At 38.9% G+C, this 22,925-nt stretch overlaps 1 long non-coding RNA gene across 1 annotated transcript in view; it reads right to left on the bottom strand.

The window, feature by feature from the left end:
- Nucleotides 1–4,871: 4,871 nt before the first annotated feature.
- LOC309659022 overlaps nucleotides 4,872–22,925 on the bottom strand; it is a 49,968-nt gene continuing 31,914 nt past the window's right edge. The window contains exons 3-6 of the long non-coding RNA XR_014262511.1: nucleotides 16,828–16,971; nucleotides 11,735–11,831; nucleotides 6,791–6,928; nucleotides 4,872–6,036 (exon numbers count right to left, since the gene is read on the bottom strand). This is a non-coding gene — a long non-coding RNA (uncharacterized lncRNA). The remainder of the gene's footprint in view (nucleotides 6,037–6,790; nucleotides 6,929–11,734; nucleotides 11,832–16,827; nucleotides 16,972–22,925) is intronic.

The raw sequence follows: 22,925 nt of genomic DNA, 5'->3' as shown, positions 1-22,925 counted from the left end.
TCTAAGATTGAAGATGTTAAGTGTAAAGTGAAATTGTCAGGATTTAAGTAGCTTCATCTAACTAACCTGCCATGAGCTCTGTGTGGTGACATTATAATGGTCCTGCAATCTGAAACCCAGGAAAGGCAAGGAAAAACGGGGAAATTTGAGGTTTCCTATACAATAAATTCTGGCCAAGAGCCAGAAGCTTTCAGGGTTTTGCAGTCATTTTCAGACTGGTCATGTTTCTTTTTTGTTTTAACTTTACACTCATGCAGATTTTCTGGAAGTTCAAGGAGAGGGTTCACAATGTATTGGCCTTGGTTTCAATGATTTGTGATAAACAGTAACCTTCTGCAGGGTTTAACAACGGTGGAACAAAGCACACTCTAAAGAATACAGGGTAACTTCATATATTATTAAGGAGTCATCGACATAAAAGTCCATGAAATGTTAGGTCTGTGAACAATGGCAGAGCAGAGTAGCAGAAAAACAGTTACTGAAGATAAGTGGCTAAACCTAACGCTGGATGTAAGGCAGGCAGCAGGGGATAAAATGTCAAAAGAAGCAGGTCATAGATCTCTATCTCTTGTCTCAGCAGAGGAGGTCAACCAGATGTATAAAAACAACTAAGAATTTGGAACGAGAACAGCGGGTCCTTTCCTTCTCCCCACATGCAAGGGAAATGGACATAGTTTTAACAGAAATAAGTGAGGAATAGATATTCCCAGCTCCCCACATACCACCCCATTGTACTGACACTGATGATTTGCTCAGGGTCAGATGAATATCTTTAGAGGCTCTTAACATGGAAAATATTATGAGGTCCTTCCCACTGGCAATTTCAAACAATACCTAAAGAGTGAAACACAACTTGCAGGAATGCTGAAATTAAAATAGCTTCTTTCTAGATCTTTTTTTATAAGAAAAATTGCTTTATTGAGGTGTAACTGACATACAATAAACCAGATGTTTTGATTGCAGAATCTGGCTGAGTTCATTGGAGCTTGACTTCTCTTATCGGTGTGGGGTTGGTGGCTCGGCTTTGTTGGTGCCCTGGACCCACAGTGAGTCTGCTTGTTGGTTGATCCACCCCTGGACTCCTTCCAGATCCAAACAGGGGCTGGAGAAGGCAGAGGGAGAGGACCAGTGCACAGGAACAGAGCTTACACTGGATAACTGTGGAAAGCCTTCCAGAATCATCTTCCCTCTGAAGTGGCCGCTGGTCCCAGGCCTCAGCCCTGCTGGCCAGTGAGGAGGGTGTGAAGCAGTCCTCTTCCCCACGTGGGCTGGGCTGCTGCATCTGAGGTGGGGTGAGCGAGGGGAGAGCCCTGACAGTGCCATGGCGGTCACTTAGCAGTTGAACTTCCAGGCTGCAGAGTCAAGCCACTGAAGGGAAAATGTCTGTACTTGAAATAATCATAGGCTTTCTCCTCTAATACCAGCCTGTCCTGCCAGAGTGTCAGCAGCACAAAGGGCCCCAGTATTCTTCCTCCATCACAGAGTACATGGCACATCCCCCTGCCGCTTGGCTCCCAGCTCCCTGTCTGGACAGGAACACAGCTGGGCTTTCATCTAATAAGGGGTGGATTCAAGCTGATTACTTTTGTTTGGCCTTCACTGAAGACAACAGAACAGGAGGCATTTTACATTTGTCTTGTATTCGAAGCCCCAATGCAGGATGACTCAAGAACATTTTCTCAGAGCAAAGGCTGCTAGTGAAAAATCACATTAAGAAAATGCTCAGAATTTTGTACAGAAGGCGTGTATTACTTGCATCATCAGAAAAATAAAACAGGATTAATTTAAAAGAGGCAAAAAGAGAAAATCATCTGAATACCTTCAGTAATTGTCCAAAAGATAAATTGCTCTCTTTTCCTTACTCTCTCCTTGGCAATATGCTCTACCCCCATGGCCCCAACATTCACCCATAGGCTGATGGTTCCCCAAATCTATATCCTTACCCAGTCTTTTATGAACCCCAAACTCATATGTATCCAACTGACTGCTTGTTGTCTCAATATATAAATATATCACAGCTTCCTCAAACTTAACACCTGAGACACTGAAATTCTTTCTTCTTTCATGACCTTCCCCAAATCCTCACCTCCTTCTATATTCTTTCCTTATTTATCATGCACTCAATCAGTAATCCAGTTGTTCAAGGTATCCTTCTCTCCTTTTTTTCATTTCCCTTTATCCTAGGATTTCCTATATCCCATCAATTTTCTCCTTCTGGTAAAATCATACTTTCCTGTATAATAATATTAACTTATTTAGCACTTGTGTTGTTCCAGATCCTATTCTAATTGCTTTGTATGTATTAATTCATTTAACCCTCACAATGACTCTAAGAAGCAAGTACTATTTTAATCCCTATTTTACAGCTGAGGAAACTGAGATGTTATATAACTTGCCATATAATATCATACAACAGGTAACAGGTAACTAAAGGAGGAAGGGCTCAGACCCAAGTGAGTAACGCCAGGCCTATGCTCTCAATCCGAGTGCTGTTCTGCCTTCTCAAATTATTTGTTATATTTGTTATATACATTATATACATATGTATTTACATATACACACTGCTCTCCATCCTCACCACTTAGACAAAGCTCTGACCATAAGGTATCTGAATGATTCCTCCTCCAGAATTAAGTTCCTAAACCACAAATGTGCCACACTCCTGCTTAATCTCAATGGATTCTTAGGAATGATTCTCAATCATTTTCTCAACTGGTCATTCTCACAGATGTGTTGCTGAATTTGAGGCAACATGCACGTGTTTTGCCTTATTGGTTCACCAGGGCTAATACTGTGGCAGTGACATCTATCACACGGAACACTGAACTGAGGTGATCATGAAATGATGGAGAAGGGGTGTGGGTTGCTAAGTAGCCTAGAGAAATGTTAAGTTGGGCCAAGGAAAGCACATGTCCATGGAACACGAGGGAACTTTTCCATCTTTGTATAATCAAGGCAGGATGCAGTTCTACTCAAACAGTTGGCAAAAAAGATCTGCCATAAATATGGATGCAAGTTCATTTCTCTCAGGTGCCACCAGAAATCCAGTATACAGACAGATGTGAGAAACTCAGACCTGTTAGGAAAAGCAAGTCTAGAGGATAAAGTTCAGAGTCCTTCTCACATCGACAATGCCATTTGTCTATTCTCTGGTCCCATCTACCAACACCCCACTTCTCCCTTCACCCCAAACTCTGCTCCAGCTGTAAGGACGTTATGTCTGAGCACACATTCCTGCTTCATGCCTCCCCGCCTAAAGATTCTATCTCCTCTGCCTAGACGGCCCTTTCTTGTCTTTCTGGAAGGTGTGTTTTTGTTTTTTAGGGTTTCACTCAAAGATCATCTCCTGTGCCTCCCCTACGCTTTGCACTGTGTAGATGAGCTACTATTCTCCACTATACTGTGTTCATATACTCACCTAAATCAAATTCTATTACAGTGTTTCACAGAACATCGTAATCGTTCATTCTTATGTCTCCCTCACTAGACCGGGAGCTCCTTAAAAGTAGGGTCTTTGCTCTGGTCATCTTTATATAGCAATTCCAAGCATACTGAATAACATATTGTAGATGCCCTATAAATACTGGAATGAAGGAAGATACACTGTTTCTAAACTATTTAGTGAATCAGGTCACAAGTGTGTTGTTTTGGCTGAAATGACCTGTATAGCACATTCTCTTTGACTTTATCATTTTTATGCTACAAAGGAGAAAACACCAGAAAGCTTTATTTCAGCTAGTTGTCCTTTTTCCTCAAATAACATGGGAATACCTATTATAAAAAGTGCCAGTAAAGGGCCAGAGATGCTTTAATGGAATCTGAGGATGAAGGAAAGGAGTTTCCGTGTGCCAGCAACTTAATATTTTCCTGCTTCAGCTGTTCTGCCAGAGATTATAATTCGGGAACTGATCTCAAGCTGAGCAGAGGAAAAAATGAGGTGCTTAACGAAAATGGCCAAATGTTATCAACAGCTATTTTGTGAGAGGATCTGTGTCAGGAGCCATCCCCAGGTAAAATGGACTTCTGCTGAATTCCAGCCATCTGCAGGCTTATGAAGCCTCACAATGCATCTCCTGAGGGAGCCTTTCCAGTTTTGTGCTTTTTCTGATGCTAAGAAATCAGACCCTTGTGATTTACTACAGGGCAGTTATAGGGATGAAGTCAACTATTTCCTAGGAAATCTAAAGACTGAGATGAGAAATTCAGAAAATAAAAATATTTTCTATATTAGAAAAATATATATCAGAAAGCTTGAAAAGTAGAAAAAAAATAACTCTGCTTAATAAAACGTAGAGTAATGAGAGTCTGAAAATCCTTTTGTTTCCAGTATATTTTTGAAATATCTAAGCTATATTAGTTTCCTTTTTTGCCTGGGGAATTACAATATTGTGACTGTGTGAAAGAGTATCATTCTAAATAAATATTGTTAATTTCACTGAATATATCTTTGAAGGTTTAGTGTTTTGATGTTTGAGGTCTCCATAGCATATTATAGAGGAGGAATGTAACACAGAAGAAGGATTAAAGGGCTCCAAGTAAGAAATGCTAGAGTCTGGCTTTATCATTTACAAATTCTGTGACCTTGAGCAAGTCATTTAGTCCCTGCAAAGTTTCAGGTACTTCACCTATAAAATAATTTTTTAATAGTGTTTTAAAATTGATTTATTTAATTTATTCATTTCTGGCTGCACTGGGTCTTCATTGCTGTTCATGGGCTTTCTCTAGCTGCTGCAAGCGGGGGCTACTCCTCACTGCAGTGCGTGGGCTGGCCATTGCGGTGGCTTCTCCTGTTGCGGAGCACGGGCTCTAGGCACGTGGGCTTCAGTAGATGTGGCACGCAGGCTCAGTAGTTGTGGCTCGCGGGCTCTAGAGCACAGGATGCATAATTAACTGGTAATCTCCAGTGATTCCCAACAGTAATACTTGTGATGTTAGTTGCGGATCAGGAGGGCAGAACGAGCAACAAACCTGCCCTTGCTCTAAGGACTCGATGGAAATCCCAGTGATTTTAAGATATCATACAGCAGTACAAAAAAAAAGATTAATCTTATTAACAGAGAAGATAGTGAGGGGTTAGAGGTGGTAACATCAGAACAGAGACTCTAACAAATTTTTGAAAATCTGAAAGGGTATAAAAGGCAATTGACATATGAAATAGAACACAGCAAAATGCAGGTCCAAATCCACTAATCCCAGACTGCAGTGGAGATGGAAGTGGGAGTCAGTTTTCCCATTGGAGGCCCCAGGCTGAAGGTGGCAAATAAGGAAGAGTGTGGGAGAGAGAAACAGAGCAAACAAAGATTATCTAGAGGTCTGTGAACCAAATCACTGCCCAGTGTACCTCTCATCTCTCCTTCTTCACACCAGAAATAGAAGGTCAAGCGACCTAAATTGGTTGAACTGCGAAGGCTTATGTTGTGGTATACAAGTTTGAAACCTCTTTGTCTTAGCATTTAGAGAAACCACAACCTATCAGCTGATGTCCAGATCACTCACCCTGAAGCAAATCATTTTATTTGACACACCCTTGTCCACATACATAAAACTGTCAGTCAAATTTCAATGTAGTGGAGGGTACTTTTTGGGAAAAAACCTATTCACACACCAGCAGATGACACTTATACCAATCACTTAAAATAAAGAGCCTCATTCTTTTTTTTTTTTTAAATAAATTTATTTATTTTATTTATTTATTTTTGTCTGCATTGGGTCTTCATTGCTGCACACGAGCTTTCTCTAGTTGTGGCGAGTGGGGGCTACTCTTCGTTGAGGTGTGCAGGCTTCTCATTGCGGTGGCTTCTCTTGTTGCAGAGCACGGGCTCTAGGTGCGCGGGCTTCAGTAGTTGTGGCATGCAGGCTCAGTAGTTGTGGCGCATGGGCTTAGTTGCTCTGTGGCATGTGGGATCTTCCTGGACCAGGGATCGAACCCGTGTCCCTGTATTGGCAGGAGGATTCTTAACCACTGCACCACCAGAGAAGTACAAGAGCCTCATTCTTTATTCTTAAAGTGGTTGAATAACAAAAAATATAGGAAAACTAGAAGCACAGAAGAAAAAGGACAAAATAATAAAACAGAAAAATCAACTTGGCAGAAAACAGAAGAGAGTTTAATAACAGCACTTGTATAGCACTTATTTGATGTCAGGCGTTGTTTTAAGGACTTTATATATATTAACTTACGTATTCCTCACAACTACCTTGCCAAGTATGTATCATCACCATCCTTATTTTACAGATAAGGAAACTGAGGCACAGAGAAGTGCGGTGCGTTCCCAAGGGCGTCCAGCTGGTACGTGGTGGAGGCATGATTCTAACAGGGGAGCCTGGCCCCAGAGTTTGCTCTCTTAATCAGTCTGCCTATTCTAATTAATATCCTACTGTGATGTGAGAAGACGTTATATTCATGTAATAACAATAGAATGCAATATTTCAAAGGAATCTCCCCCAAAGTTGTTTTAAGATACAGAGGCAATCATGAGCAAGAGATACCGCAGCTCCAGTCTATTTGCCCAGTTGCCAAAGTGAATGTACAGACATTTTAGAAAAATTATGAAGTACTCGATTTAAACCATCCTACACAAGTGGAATCCATCCTAATATGGAAAGGTTGCCACAGAAGGAAATTCCACAAATTTCCTTTGTAAACCTTTGCAATATTTAACAACCCACATTATTAAGAAATTCTTCTTTATATCTAACCTAAATCCCTCTTGCTACATTTTTAAACATTTCCTTGTTTCCTTATTTGGTGGAGATGGAGAACAGCTGGCCAGCATTTTGCATATTTCACCTTTAGGCCAAAATAATGGCAGTTGTTTTAACTCTTCCTGGAAGGCTGTGCTCTCTATCCCTGGATTCCATTTTCTTAGATCTCTTCTGAATGCCCCTTCCATCTTCTCTGCAGTTTCGATTCACATTTAGGGCCCGTCTGGGAATTGAGCAATGCGAACAAATTAACTCAGTCCTTTTTCAACATTATCAACACCAATTTCTAATTTGGAAACAACACTGTTAGAAGTACTTGAATTCATACTGAGTCATAGTGAGTAAGTTACATCCTGAGAACACTGATAATGAAAGAGAAATTATACTGACGCCTCCAGGACATGGGAACATTATTAAGGGGCAACACGGACAAGAGGGCAGCAGGAAAGAGCAAACCGTGGGTGTAGAGCAAGGACAATGAGTTGTGTTGGATGGGGCTCTGCTGAAAGGGGGAGCAAAGCTACACTCCTGTGTCCTGGGTGTGTGTGCTTAGGGAGGGAAACTCTGTGTGTGGTGAGGCAACTGGGTCACTTCCCCGGGGTGAGAGCGTCTGCGCACAGCAGGTGGGAGCTGGCGGAGGTGGGATGAATGAGCCATTTGAATGGGAAACACCAGTTCTGAGGATGACTCTGTCTTCCGGCTGCCAAGGAGAGGGCTCTGCTGCTCTGATGGGGTGAGAGCAGGTGTAGACGGTGGTGGTGTGGAGAGACTTGACCAGGCGAGGGCCTCCGTGGAATCCAGGACCAGTAACACCTTGTGTTTGCCCAGCACAGGATGGCCAACAAAGCACTTCCACATTCTTTTTTTTTTAAATAAATTTATTTATTATTTATTTTTGGCTGCTTTGGGTCTTGCTATGCGTGGGCTTTCCCTAGTTGCAGCGAGCGGGGGCTACTCCTTGTTGAGGTGCCCGGGCTTCTCACTGTGGTGGCTTCTTGTGTTGCGGAGCACGAGCTCTAGGTGTGCGGGCTTCAGTAGGTGTGGCATGTGGCCTCAGTAGTTGTGGCTCGTGGGCTCTAGAGCGCAGGCTCGGTAGTTGTGGTGCACAGGCTTAGTTGCTCCGTGGCATGTGGGATCTTCCTGGACTGAGGCTCAAACCCATGTCCCCTGCACTGGCAGGTGGATTCTTAACCACTGCGCCATCAGGGAAGTCCCCCACATTCTTGATTCATGTCACACTTCGCCCTGTGATGTTAACAGGCCACACATATTATCACCGCTCTACTGGGAAAGAGAGGCACGCACAATCACATGACCAGAAAAAAAGTGAGGAAAGCCCCTTGCCTTTTTGCCTCCTACTCTGGTGCTCTTTGCTCCACACAACCCTACCTTTCCTGCGAGAGTTCTCAGGGCAGGTATCAGTGAGCATTTTGTTGAGACTCTTCTGTAAGGAAGAGGGTGCTGCTTAATTAGCTAAAGACTTCCGGTACCTGAACCCAAGATGTGCACAGAGCATGCTCCATAAACACTGAAAGGAGGTAATAATTAATATGATGAAATGGCAAGGAGGAGGAAGTTGTTTCACTGGCACGTTGAATGGTAGCCTGTAGACTCCCCCCAAACAACTGATTACCCTCAGGAGACACCGTTTACTCTGGTTCAGGATTGGACGAAGCTACCTTAACCACTGTTATACTCCTTGGTGAATAAACACTGAACAGAAAGAAGACAAGTTCTTTAAATACATGTGCTCTTTAATCATATAAAAAAATATATTCAAAGAACTATTAACGTTGTTTCCTATTCACAATACCCTAAAACCAAACATTATCCCCATCAGGGTAAGCTGTGTACATTGAATTGTTCATCAGTCAAATAAGAACTGAATACTGTGTTGAAACCAAAGCAAAATTAGTTTTTTTTTTCCCACGGTAAGAAAGAGCTTCTTCTTCCCACTCCCAGAGTTTCCACACAGATTAGAGAATGGTCTATTTTATTTTAACAAAGCTTTTGGCAAAATGTTAACCAACCACAAATGTGGCCTCCAAGCCCAGGCACCAAAGAAACTGATACTGTTCCTTTGAGAAATACATAGTTTGTCCAACAGATGAGAGAAAGTAGAAAACCCTAGTTGTGTAACACCTAGTAAGTTAGTAAATCCAACTATCCCAATTATAGTGTGAAATTTCTCATAAATCAGCTGCCATTAAATCACATTACACAATATCACTTTTTATTTTTACCATATTTTGTGATGCTTCCCAATATAAATTAATGGCTAGCTTAGTGTGCTCAGTTGTTTATTCATTCAATACTCTTACAGGAACATGGAAACATTCGGCCTGTACAAGTCAGTTAGACCACATGCAACCGCTGGTAAAGAGTAAGACAGATACATCTGGTCCCTGCTCCACAGGGCAGCCATATAGGTGGCCAGATCCAAATCTTCCTGACCAATCAGAAAGAAGAGCTATTAGACATCTTGGAACCAACCATGGAAGTATAACTATGAGCAATAGAATAGAAAACTCATTCTAAATCCCATGAGGCTATCCATGGAGAAGTACAGAAATTTTTTGTTTTGTATTTGACTTTATAGTTCTGCCATTTTAATCAAAAATGTATTCTTGGTCCTAGGAATATAACTTCTCTAAATGATATTCCTTATTCTGTACAAATGTTCTTTATGTATTCTGATTACTGTAGGCTTAAAACTTCAGTCATGAGATGATGGTGTTTATGGTGGTTTGTGGACCTACGTTCTCCATCTCATACATGTCTGAAGAATATTCAGTCTTATTTGCTCAGGGCGTCAGTAGTTATAATCTGTCTACACAGTGTATCAAGGCATTCATTTATCTTAGTTCATGGTGTAAATAAGGCCAGGTAGTATGTTTGGTCCCTCTAAGAGTCATGCATTTTTATACAGTGACAAACTGCTGCTTGGTCACCCTTGAACAGACCACAAAGGGAATTGGGCATCTTTGGATGGTTCATTCCAAGACCTATCGCCTGCCAATGAAAAATGAGCTCTTGGGATCCACTAAATGTGGGTTCTGTTCCATTATGTTCGTCTGCAACCTTCTAATCTGCTTGTATAGCCATTGAAATGTTGTCCATTTCACACAGCCAGTGACCTCACAAGGAAGGCCCTTGGAGGGACCAGGAAATCAGTGTGGGTCCAGAGCTTCCACAAAGAGCCATCTTCACTGGCTGCACCACTCCTCTGTCCTGGCCTGGACTGGGTACCCTTTTTTGAACTTAGGCTGGGATGGCAGAGTTTCTCATCCCCTGTGATCATTTTTCTACACAGCTTTTATTAACTGAGCAGAGCAGAGAAAAGCAACTTGCATTACAGCCAAACTAACATGTGGTAGAAATTCCCTGAGGGATTAAGGTGAACATGCTGTCCCCTCCCTCTGAGAGACAAAGTCAGGAGAGTGACAAATCTGAGTTCTGCTTCATTACGCAAAATATACAATCCCCAAGGGCTTTATCTGAAAGGAATCTAAAGACTAATGAAATATCATAAAATTCCACCCTATAAATGAAGAAACTGACAAACCAAGAAGTTAGCAAAGTGATTAATGTAGGTCAGTGGTGGAATAATGTATTAGCTTCTTATTACCATGAGCTTAAAATACAAGTTTATTTTCTTAGAGTTCTGGAGGTCAGAAGTCTAAACTGAGCTGGCAGCGTTGTGTGTCTTCTGGAATCTCTACAGGAGCTTTTAGAGGCTACTGGCATTCCTTGGCTCATAACCCCACAGTCCCTCTTCAAAACCAGCTACGTAGCATTATCAGGTATCTTTCCTCTCTGACCTCTGCATCTCTTGTCACCTCCCCTTCTCTGAGTCATCCTCTTACAATGACCCTTATGGTTAATAATCTCCCGACTCAAGATCTTTAACTTAATCATGAACGCAAAGTCTCTTTTACGTGTAAGGTAGTATATTTACAGATTTTGAGTATATGGGGTGGGGGTCAGGGGGGAGGCAGGATATTATTCTGCCTACCACAAATAACAACCAAAAAGTTTAAACCTCATTAGTGGCTAAGGATCTAGCAAATACATGTGTTAATTTTGTTTTAAAAAGTTTAATAATTATTTACTAGATCTGGGATACTGTGATTGACAAACATGGCAAAGCAAATAATAGGCCTGAAATTATCTTTATTTACTTTGCAAAGGTATATTTTAAATGTAATTCTCAAGTAGAGAAGCCTTCTTAAGATCCTTAGAAAGAAAAAAAAATTTAAGAATAAAACTGTGCTGACATATAGGAAACAAAGACCTCATAAACCCAATATTTTAAAAAATGATCTTACAAATCAAAAAGAATGGGATGAACAACACAATAGAAGACATGGATAAAATGAGCAATTTACATAATAAAACACACAAATGGAAAATGCATATATAATAAGAAATCCTGTTTTACTTCTCAGATTGGCAAGATTAAAAAGATAGCTGATAATAATCTTTCCAGTGGCCTACAAGGCCTGCATGACCCGCCTCCTCTCCCTCTCTGATCCTTCTCTCTCCCTCTCTGATCTGATCTCCTTCTCATCTCCACCTCACTTGTTTGCTCCATCCAAAAAAAGATGCCCTTTCACACACTGTAATAAGACAACCTTGCAATATCTACTGAAACTCAAATCTATATACCATTTGACCTAGCAATGCACTTATAGGAATTTAACTTTCATAAATATTTACACAATGAGGTTATATTACAAAAGTGTAACTAAAAAAACTTGGAAACAACCTAAATGTTCCTAACTAGAGATTTGGTTAAATAAATTAATGTAGGTTCATAAAACAAAATACTATGTGACAACTAATTTGAGTGTGTGCGTGTATATGTGTGTGTGTGTGTAAAATATTTCTCAAATATACCAACACGGGAAGATTTCTGAATTGTGTCATTTAATATAACTAGTAACGTGTCTATTTTAGTCCTTCAGACTGCTGTAACAAAAATATCATAGGATGGGTGGCTTATACACAACAGAAACTTATTTCTTACATTTCTGGAAACTAGAAGTCTAAGGTCAGAGTACCAGCATGGTTGGGTTCTGGTGAGAACCATCTTCCAGGCTGTAGGCTGTCCGTCTTCCCATTGTCTGCTCACACAGTGGAAAGAGAGATGAGAGAGCTCACTGGCATCTCTTTAATAAGGGCACTAATCCCATCCATGAAGCCTCTGCCTTCTTGACCTTATTACCTCCCAAAGGCCTCTCCTCCTAATACTATGTCATTAGGGGTTAAGATTTGAAATTATGAATTTAGGAGGGGTACACAAACATTCAGTTCATAACAATGTATGTTATGTATTATATACTTACTCATTATACTTTGTATTACTTATAAAACAACTGTATCCTAATACACGTCCTTTCCAAAATAACTGAAAATGGCTGTAAGAGGAATGAATATTGTTTTCCATTTAGCTGATTATTGACATATATAAACTGTCTTAGTCCATTCGAGTTGCTCTAACAAATTGCCACAGAATGGGTGGCTTATAAACAACAGAAATGTATTTCTTACAGTTGTGGAAGCTAGAAGTCTGAGATCAAGGAGCCAGCATGGTCAGGTGAGGGCCCCCTTCTGAGTAGCTGATTTATCATCATATCCTCACGTGGCAGAAGGGGCTAGAGATTCTCTGGAACCTCTTTTATAAGACACTACTCCCATTCATGAGGATTCCACCCTCATGACTTAAGCATCTCCCAAAGGCCCCATCTGGTAATACCATCACATCACTTTTGGGGATTCGAATTTCAACATGTGAAGTTTGAGGGGACACACACATTCACACCATAGCATAAACCCAGAGGAAACATTTCTTCAAATCATTTTTTTTTATTCTCCCAGTCAGAAAGAAAAGACCTAGCAAAAACTGGCTTTGTCAAAATATTGGAAAATCTCATTCCTTGTAGTCTCTGTTTTACTAGTCAAAGTCACCACCGTCTGTTATACACATTATACTCAAAGCCCTTTGGATGTTTTCATTACATTACATACTACATAGAGAAGACTTAGGCATCCTTAGAATTTTTATAAGCATATGTTCTTCCTTCCTTATGAGGAAATGTAGATCTCATTAAAGTAAATTTTTCTAAAATGAAATATTTTAATGTATAAGCTTAGTGAGACTGCATCTGAAAGCCACAACTTTTGCTACAATCTTAAGTATGACCAAATTAACCTACAGCAAATTTTATTAAAGACAGAGCAATAACAACTTTGTCTTATTCTTTAAGAAAACTCAAAGACAGTGGTCTCTGTGTAATTTCTTATAGTTTTCACATGTATATTATTTTTGCTCTCACTAAAATGGTTTCTAATCATTAGTGTCACCAGTTAAAATTATTTTAAATAACCAAATTCTCTAATTTTACATTTAATGGAGTCATTTCCAAACAATCATTTTCAAGGTTGTTTTTAACTTTTTTTTTTCTGCAAATCCATACATGCAATGTTATAGACAATTTCCCTCTGGACAACATCCTCCTAGCCATGCATGTTCAGTTTGGTCTCAATGTCCTAAAAAAAAAAAGCACTGTATAAGGTCAAGTTGAAGCAGATTAAATTTGAATTAGAAGCACTTCTGTATTAACATGGAAGTGTTAGTCATATTTTCCCCCTTCTACTCTTGGAAATCAAAGAGACAAGAAGTATAAAAAGAACCCACAAACTCCATTTTGGCAAAACAAGGTAGCAGATTTAAATTACAGTCTCAAAAATAAATGTGAAGGCTACCAAAAGCAGCCAAGACCAGGCAGAAGCCACACATAAAACATGAGGAAAATAGCAAAGAGAGTCACAAGATGATCCAATGGCAGCAGATTTCAAAAAAACACACTTCCTGCAGGCGAGAGGTTCATTGAGAGGTGAGGAAGCTGTATCCATGTTGGCAGCAATGGATGTAGGACCTGTGTGAGCAGGGCTGGCAGCAGAAGTCTTCATGAACACAGTTAATTAGAGAGAAGCAGAGAAGGCGGGGTTACATAAAAAACACCCAGCTAAGCCATATTAGAAGGAAGAAGTCTGTCTCTGAGGAAGCAGAATAGGAGAGAGCACTGCATTAGGAAGCCTGAAAAGTTACAGTTGTGTTTCTTCTCCTATAGGAGTTTTCTATGAAAAGTTGCTCAGGAAAATTCAAGTTGTTCATTAATAAAAGGAATTGATACAGTATTGATACAAAGGTTACATAAGAGAAGATATGGAAAATAGCACTAAAACCTTCAAGTACGAGTAACATTCACCAGAAGATGTTGCCACAAAACAAATGAAAGTTGTAGCCAAATGCTTCATTGTGAATTTAAAAATTTAATAAATCAGTTTTCTCTATGAAAGAAAATCATAAAGCGGAAATAAATAAGTAAATAATAAAGATATGGAAGACTGAAGTAACATGATGAATAAGACATCTCATCAAATCAACTGATAAAGCGCTATTCAAGAAGAAATTTCTGACTATGGTAAACAAATGACTAACCTTTCTTTATATCATTTAAACATTTTTTCAAACATCTGTTTATTCATTAGATTATTTAGTTTTCTCAACAAAGAGAATTATTTTTAAATAGTTAATATTTCTGTTTGGTTTACCATCACTTTGAGGAATTTGGTGCACCTAGGTCAGTGTTTCTTGAATTTCAGTAATATAACATTTTAAAAGAAGAGAAAAGTTTTTGAAGCATTAATGTTAACTATAATTTTTATTATATTCTTTAATTATACATATACCAAAAAATTAACTGTAAGCTCTGTTGTCTCACAGTTGTGCTACAACTATAAAACCAAAGCAGACAAATCAATGTAAACAAAATTACAAAAATGAAAAAGTCAAAATTGAAATTAACAGATTATGTCATAAAGTACATTGTGTGGAAATGAAGTCACCATTCACAAGACCAATGGAGAGTTCACATGCCAACACCTCTGTGGGCCTTTTGAAGATTCAAGTTTCCTTCCAAGTCTTTTTCAATTTCAAATCATGCCTAATGATGTAATTTGTTCTTTACTTAGTGGGAAGCCATCATTTCTAAATTAAGTTATCTTTTGTTCTTTTTCTAACTAGCACACAACAATGACAAGGTACTTTTTGGTGCCAATAAGAAAGTTGAAAAAAATGCAACTGTAAGCACGAAAATCAGATGGTGTTATTCAGCTATAGTCATTCAGAATAGCAAACTAAGCTTCTACTAATTTTATTTTAGCTTTTTGTTGAATACAAAACAGAACTTTGAAAGTTATTTTTAGTGTTCTTTCAAACCCCTGTTTGAGAAACATTATTCTAAATTTTTAGAACACTAAACATTCCCTGTAACCATCTCTAGATAACCATACTTGGTATGTTCTTGGCAAGCCAAGTGTGATTTTATAACATCCCAGAATTCTTGCTGCCTGAGTCTCACATTACACACAAGAGTACTGTTTTGTGGCCTCGTTAGAAGACTTACATCAGTGTGGAAATCTCAGGAACTTAATGTTTCACCTTTTCTGAGACTAATAAAGACTCCAAAAACTCAGGGTATGATTCTTTAGATTTAACGGGGAGTCAATTAGAAGACTTCAAGATTCCAGAATACGTAGTTAGGGGTCAGAGTCTGAACCCAGTGGACAGATGGAGAACTTTGGAGCTGGGAAAGAATGAGAACATTAAGAACTATAAAGACATATAGTTTCATCTTCAGTACATATTACATACTATAGATGTAGAAGGGGAGATATGCAAATAATCAGTGATAGACTCAGAGTCACCCCAAAAAATAGATTAAGATTCCACCAGTCTCTTCTCCAAGCACTGAGGCTATAGAGCCTCTAGGCTTTCACAAGGTGCCCTCCACATAGAGAATTCCCCTGGATACAGGAACTCACAAATCACTTGCTGGTCACCGTTAAGTTTTCAAAGATGCCTCTTTATGAGAATTATCATACCCTCTTCTTTACCTCCCATACTTTCTCTGTCCACTTGTTCTAGAAAGAACTGTTCTGGAAATCCCTTCAAGGTACTGTCTTTTCTGAAGGAAAATGGATAGCAGCAGGTGCTTGAGAGGTGTTTTCCCCATGAGAATAGATGGGAAATATTCCAGGTCTCTCTTCAAAAATATAATAGAATTAAGTTAACATTTAAGGTGTGACTAAGAGCTATAGGCAGAATCAACTAGTTCTTGACCATATTCTACATGTGCTTGTAACTGACTATAAAAAAAAAAAAGTGTGCTCAGGTTAAGAGTTCCAGGAACTGGTTAGTCACTGCTTTCCACACTTTGTCATGGAGAACACTTTTAAGCAATGAGAAAAAATAAAAATACTGATCCTAAACCATATTGTTTTTATCATAAAAATATGGTAAAAACAGAGCCAGTGCAGTAAAAGTGAAATAACTATACAAATGTTATCATGTGACTCTGGTTTATTGAAGGAAAACCTCAACAAAACTATCATGTCTAGATCCAGAATCTAGGTTTCCTAGTCATAATGTGCTATAACTAACAGAAGTGAGGGTTTATCCCTGAATTTGCTTAAATTTGCTATACTAACTTAGCTTTTTTTTTTTTTTTTAATGGTGTGTCAAAGATAGGTTTACTCCCTTTGGGCTTTATCCCCAAATTATGGTATTTAGTTCAGTGCTATTCCCAGCCTGTAATGCACTAGCAATAACATGTGATGTACTGCTAATATCCTGGAGAATTCTGCTGGCTGTGTCCTTGAAGCAATGTAGCAACTTAGCACCATGCATGTTGCATAGTTATGGATCACACATGGGAGCAAATATTATCCTGTTATCTTTTGTTCTACTTTAAGTTTTTTCATCATGATGTCTCAAGAAATTTTACTATGAACTGCAAGTTTTCTTCTTTTCCTATTCTAGATGAGTAGATATTATATGAAACAGGTGTTTTCAGATGCATAAGTACACACATATACTTCTCATCACCACAATCATTTTAAATGTCTGGACGGTATACTCCCCCTGCACTTTACTCTTGGAAGTGGTCCTTGCTAACTAAGAAAATAGCTTTGGTTCATGTATTAGTTTGCTAGGGCTGCCATAACAAAATACACAGACTAGGTAGCTTAAACAGCAAAAATTGACTTTCTCACAGTTCTGGGGGCTGGAAGTTTAAGATCAAGGTGTCTGCAGTATTGGGTTATCCTTCGGCCCTTTTCCTTGGCTGGCAGATGGCCATCCTCCTGCTGTGTCCTCGAGTGGTCTTCTCTGTGCATCTCTGGTGTCTCTTCCTCTTTCTGTAAAGACACCGGTCCTGTTGGATTAGGGCCCCACCCTTATGACCTCATTTAACCTTAATTACCTCTTTAAAAGCTTTGTCTCCAAATACAGTCACATTGAGGGTTAAGGCTTCAACATGTGAATTGTTGGGGGCATACAATTCAGTTCGTAACGGTTCATAACCTTAAAGAGATAATGGGCAGGTGTCTCAGTAATAGATAAAAACAGCCACACATTTCTCCTCTAAAGTCTCCAGATCTTTTCATGATATGTATAATCTTAACCCCAGGGTACCGCATCATGTCATGTGACTTTCCAACCAATGTTATAATGGACACAAACACTTCCAGATGTTCACTGTTGGCTGAATCAGCCTAGAGCTGGATTCATGAGCCCTTTTCATGCCAGAAATTGGAGAAATAATTCTGTTCTGTGCTCCAACTGGATCAATGCATAAGTGGCTGGAGTTATTTCAACTGGTATCATTTGGTCTAACCAAAAATTAAAATATGGCCTCATGAAACCAACAAACAAGCAAAGAAAGTTGAAATTATTCAGGTTAGAGGCTATAGACCACTTTGGCAGCATGATCTCTGATGGAAGGAATGCTCAGGCAAGCAGATAGAGCGTCTCTAATTATGAGGGTGTTATAATATCACTGTCCTAACAAGTGTCCTTTAAGTTAGAACTAGAAAGTCTCCTCTTGTGAAAATGGAAAGTTTGCTGGGATTATTAAATTTTCATAACATGGTAGAGTTAATCCACTTGTTCTAGAGGGCAGGGACTGGGTAAAACATGAAGACAAGGATGGAATCACTCAGTAGCCTGACTGAAGTCAGGAGAAGAAATCTGTGCTCTAAAATAAAAATTTTCTCTGAGTACCCAAAAAATGTAAGCTCTGTAGACTCTTTCTATCCCTTATCAAAGTCCACTGGAAGATACACAGTGGACAGACCAGGTCAGGAAAACAGAAAAGAACAAAGGCAAGACTTCAGTTCCTCTTTATTAACCACCTGAGTTTCATTTTGAAGCAGAAAAGAAAAGGAACCTCCTCCAAAACAATTTCACCATTGTCGGTTACTCTTCAGATCTCAGCCTGATTCCCTCCTCAGTTCTCTGAATCAGAAAAGAGCCACATAAGATGTGAGTGCAAATAAAATCACACAGACCAGTAGGCTGAATGTTGATTTGGTGTAATTAGGCAGTCCTGAGAGCTCTCAGTAGAAACTGCTTTGATTTTTGACTTTTTAGAAAGTTGTTCTACCAGAGGATTATTATGGTAATTGAAATTAGGAATAGAATTATGGTTGGACCCTAAATAATACGATGTGGATGCTAAAGCTGCTATTTAGCTGTTACACTGAACAATTTGGAACAATGGGAGGGACAGGGTGTACTCATGAGGGCTCTAATTTTAATTATGGGATTGCCAATTTGTTAGCCTTTCACTGTTTCCTTAAAGGAAATGCAGGGTCTTAAGGAACTTGCTCAAGACCTATATTCAAGTAGAAAATTATGAGCTTCACTTCCTAAGGAGGAGATATTTAACTTTTTCTTTCTTTGAGGGTAGTTCACATTCACAGTTCTCAAAATCTCTGCTACAAAATGAGAGATACTCTGTGATGGATCAGTTGTAAGAGCTCATTACTTTGGGAGCAATCCGTTTGACAAGTGTTTGCGTTAACCCATTTTTCTGCAAAAAGGGGGTACGTAGAGTTGCTACTATAAAGACATGATTTATAGGCAAATGTATGATAGAAGATCAAGACTAAAATTCGCTTGTCATAAAGCATAATTCTGACAGTTAATTTGCTCTTATCTTCATCTGCAGACATTTGAATGAATGGATATCAATGGCAAAGAGTTGTTATATATCTTCATTAGATGATAAAGAGGATTATTATGATAATTGAAATCAGGAGTCACAAAGAACCAGATTAGAAATTAGAGTCACAAGGAGCAAATCAGTGAAAAGTAGGGAACATTTGTTTTGAAAAACAGAATAGGCGTGGCCTGTTATGTTTTCCCCAAATTGACAGTGCATCTCACTTTTGTCCCTACCTTTTAAAATAATAAAAAAAAAATACATACATGTTGTGATATTCATACACAACAAAGCTAGGGGAGAGTCCTTGTTATCTCAGCCTCTGAGAGAGAAGCACTATTAACAGTGCAGTGTGTTATTTTTTCAAATTTATTTTATGTATATACTATCATATTACTATTGCTGTAAGAATGGGAGTATATATAGTACATGTTGCTCTGCGATATTTTGTCACTAAACATATCATGGATGACTTTCTATGTCTTTTGATGAGAGAGAAATGTACAAATCACAGACATGTGCTAATAAATACATTAAAAGTTTCTGGAACAAACACAGGAAACTATAAACTATGCTTTGCTCTACAAAGTGAAAATAGAGATGAGGACAGTGACCGCAAGACTTTTAATTCTCCATTTTGTTTTCTTTTAAATTATTAAAGCTTTATTTATAACCATGAATTATTTTTATCATAGAAAGCTAGAAAAGCAAATGAGCAAGAAAGAGAAAAAGAGAAAGGCTAAATTTAAAAGGATAAAGTAGAAAAACAACCCAAGTTGCCTGGTTGTGATTTTTGTACTAAAAAAAATAATGAAAGATCAAATATTTAATCTATTAAATCTTTGGCTACTTCTAGAAAAGTCCATAAGCAGTAAAATTTTATCCAAACTCCCGGCGCAAATCGTTAGCTCTGGTACAAACCAAATCGACACCCCTCTCATCCTCTGAGATGTGTTTTCATCGTGAGCTGCCCGATCGTGCTTTATTCATGTACTCTCCATGACAGGGAGGGATAATTCTAATACAAAGCATTGTTTTTTTGTGGCCAACCTAACTAATGACTCTAATGAACAGAAGGCCCAGTAAATTCCCTGAGAAGTTTTATTTCTACAGCCTACTTTTGGGTTATTTTTTATTCCAAGGTAATGCCTGGACCCAGTGGAGGGAAATCTTTATTTCCTTTGATCTTACTAAGAGCTCATTTAAAGCAAAGGTCCCAACTGGGGACCTGCATGTGAGGACAAATATACTAAAAAGTATGATTTCTTGGCATTGCGCATCTTTCCGATACATTGCACAGCATCTCCTCTATGAAGACTCCAGGGAGAAATTTCCTTCTGGTCTCAAGAACAGTTGAAAGCACCTGAGCAATTGATTTGTTTTTACATTATGGACAATGTGGATTTTCCAATAAGGCCTGTTTCTGGTTTTTATATTATTTAAAATATGTAACCTAGATGTCCCTAGATCACACTAGCCTAGGGGCACAAGTGAGTCACATTAAGATTAACTTCCAAATACTACTGGCTGATGGGCCTCAACCCATTGCAGAGAAGACCCCATGCTCCAAGCGTTTCTGCATATCCCTCAGGGGGAATCACATGTGTTTACATTCATTGATTTTTAAGGAGAAGAAACCAACTGTGTTAGTTTAAACAAAGAAAAACAAATTTATTACAAGCATTAGGACATGACCCGTAGAACCTAAGGGCAAGAATGCATCCTTGCCTCAGAAAAGACTGGAACCAGAGATTCCAGTGTCATCAGGATGTTCCCTCATCTCTGTTTCTTGCTGCCTAATATTCTCTCTCTCTCCCTCCCCCACCCCCAACCCCTCTCTTTCTCTCTCTCTCTCTCTCAGCTTTTCCTGCTGATCCAACTCAGTAACAGAAAATAAAGACAACTGAGGGCTCCCAGGTTTATATGATGTGCGCCCAGCTACCTGGAAAGAGACTGAAACATATTTCTGGGTCCCAATTCTGAATTTCTGGGGAAGGGACTGAGAGCTAATAGTCACAGCTTGAAGAGAGTACTCACCTTTGTTTGCTCCAGCCCACTGTGGCAATGGTGACAAGGACATGTGGCCTTGCAATGGCCTTGTGGCTAGGTGGGTGGGAGAGTAGTTCCCAGAGAAGGGGATGAGCAGAGCTATGCTGACAGCAGAAGACAGCTTCGGGGGAAAGAGACTGCCCTCTGGGTATGGCCACCCTCCCCCATGGCCCCAGAGTGAGCTGCCGGGCTCATGCAAAACTCTGCATTGCTCATCTGATCCAATTGCTGAGCAGTTTTAAAAGAGATTTTTTTAAATGAAAGCAATATTTACTGAAGATGTGACCTTTGATACTGCTGATTGGTGAAAAATCTTCTGGAAAAAAATTTGGAAATAGGTATTTAAGAGCCTTAAAATGCAAAGATCTTTCGACCCATTTCTGGAAATTTATCTAAGAAAACAGACAGATGTACGTAGAGGTTTATCACATCATGAAATTGTTTATAGTGGAAGATTGATATGATGTTAAAGTGTTATAGTATTTGGATAAATTATAGCACATTCGTATCATGGACTATAACATCCATCTAAATATACAGTGTATTTATTGACCTGGAAAGATGGTTGTGTATAATAATAGATATGAAACAGAACAGAACACACAGCACATAAATAGTCATTTCTGGTTGAGCAAGTATACTTGATTTCTATATATTTTCTCCAGATTGGTTTATTTATGTTTTCTAATGTGTCCTCAATAATCATGTCACTTGTATAATATTTTTTTAAGCTTTTGAAAAATCACACTAGTGATACAAATTTTTTCAACACATAAACGTTACCCCAGCGTTAGAAATAAATATGTTTGTACATCCTTCTTTAAAAAACAGAAAGGACAGCTCTCATAGTTATAGAGACCATGCTATGTAGCCCTCTGTATATTAATTTCATAGTCAGTATTCAAAAATAGGAGAAGGAGGGTGAGAATAAAGAAAAAGTGCACAGAGATCTAAGGAAAAATCTTCTCTCTTTAACACCTTTGTCAGCTCTCCATCCTTCCGTGGTTCTCCAGCAGGGGTGGTACCACTCCTAGGGGCTGTTGGGAAATATTGGGCAGAGGACATTTTTGGTTGTCCAGGGATTAGTGAGCATGACTGACATTTAGTGGGTCGAGGGAAGAGAGGCTGGCTACCCTACAAGGCTTGGAAAATCCAGAACAAGAAAGACTTGTCCTGCTCGAATGTCAATCACACCCTCCACTGAGAAACCCTGCTAAACTAAACCTCTCTGAATAAAATCCAAGGCCTTCACTCCCTAACCCCTGCCTATTTTTCTAATCTCCTCTCTCCCAGCTTCCCTTCCTGTTTTATACCCTGCTCTGTCCCACTTTAATTCCTTTTTCCTCTGTCCCATGCCTTAACCATATCAAATTTCTGGCAATTCTCATAGAGTGCCAAGAAGTATTATGCTTCTCAGCTTTCATTTGGTTTAGATTATTTGCTCTGCCTAGAATACTCCTTTCATAAAGTCCTACTCATTCTTGAAGATTCAGCTTAATCATCTCCTTTGTGGAGCCTTTTTTGGATAATAATTCTTCCCCTTTTTTGCCCTCATTGTTACCTCTGTGCATCGCTATTGTAACACTTAAAACACCGTAGAGTATTTCACGTCCATATTCTCCTACTAGAGGTACAAGTTCCTTGTGGGCAAGGAGGGAATACTTATTCATGGCTTAACCCCAAACAAGAGGAAAAAAATCTCATGTTGCTCAACAAATGCTTGTTAGCTAAGGGAAAAAAATGGAAATCAGCTTGTCTTTCTGTTGCCATTGAAAAAAAATAGAAAATTAATTCAATCAGTAAAAAAAAAAGGTTTGATTTCTGCCTTCAAATTATTTTCCATTTCAATAAAAATAATGTTGACATCTGCTTCATTACCATCGCACAAAATGATTGGGGGAAAAAAAGGCAGGAAAATATATCTATTGGCTCCAAATGTGTCCAAAGGCTTAAATGCTAAGAAATCCACATTTGTGTATTGGTATGTTATATATATGTGTATCATTCTATTTGTAATACAGTTTATTCTATTATAATGTAGACCTGCTGGCAAATGCAAAGCAAATTTAGGCTAAGAAGAAATTTCAATAATCTTTA

The sequence above is a fragment of the Balaenoptera physalus genome, assembly GCF_965194825.1.
Source record: "Balaenoptera physalus genome assembly, chromosome: 3".
Lineage (NCBI taxonomy): Eukaryota > Metazoa > Chordata > Mammalia > Artiodactyla > Balaenopteridae > Balaenoptera > Balaenoptera physalus.
Note: the sequence above shows the minus strand (reverse complement) of the source record. Positions and strands in the feature narration are given on the sequence as shown.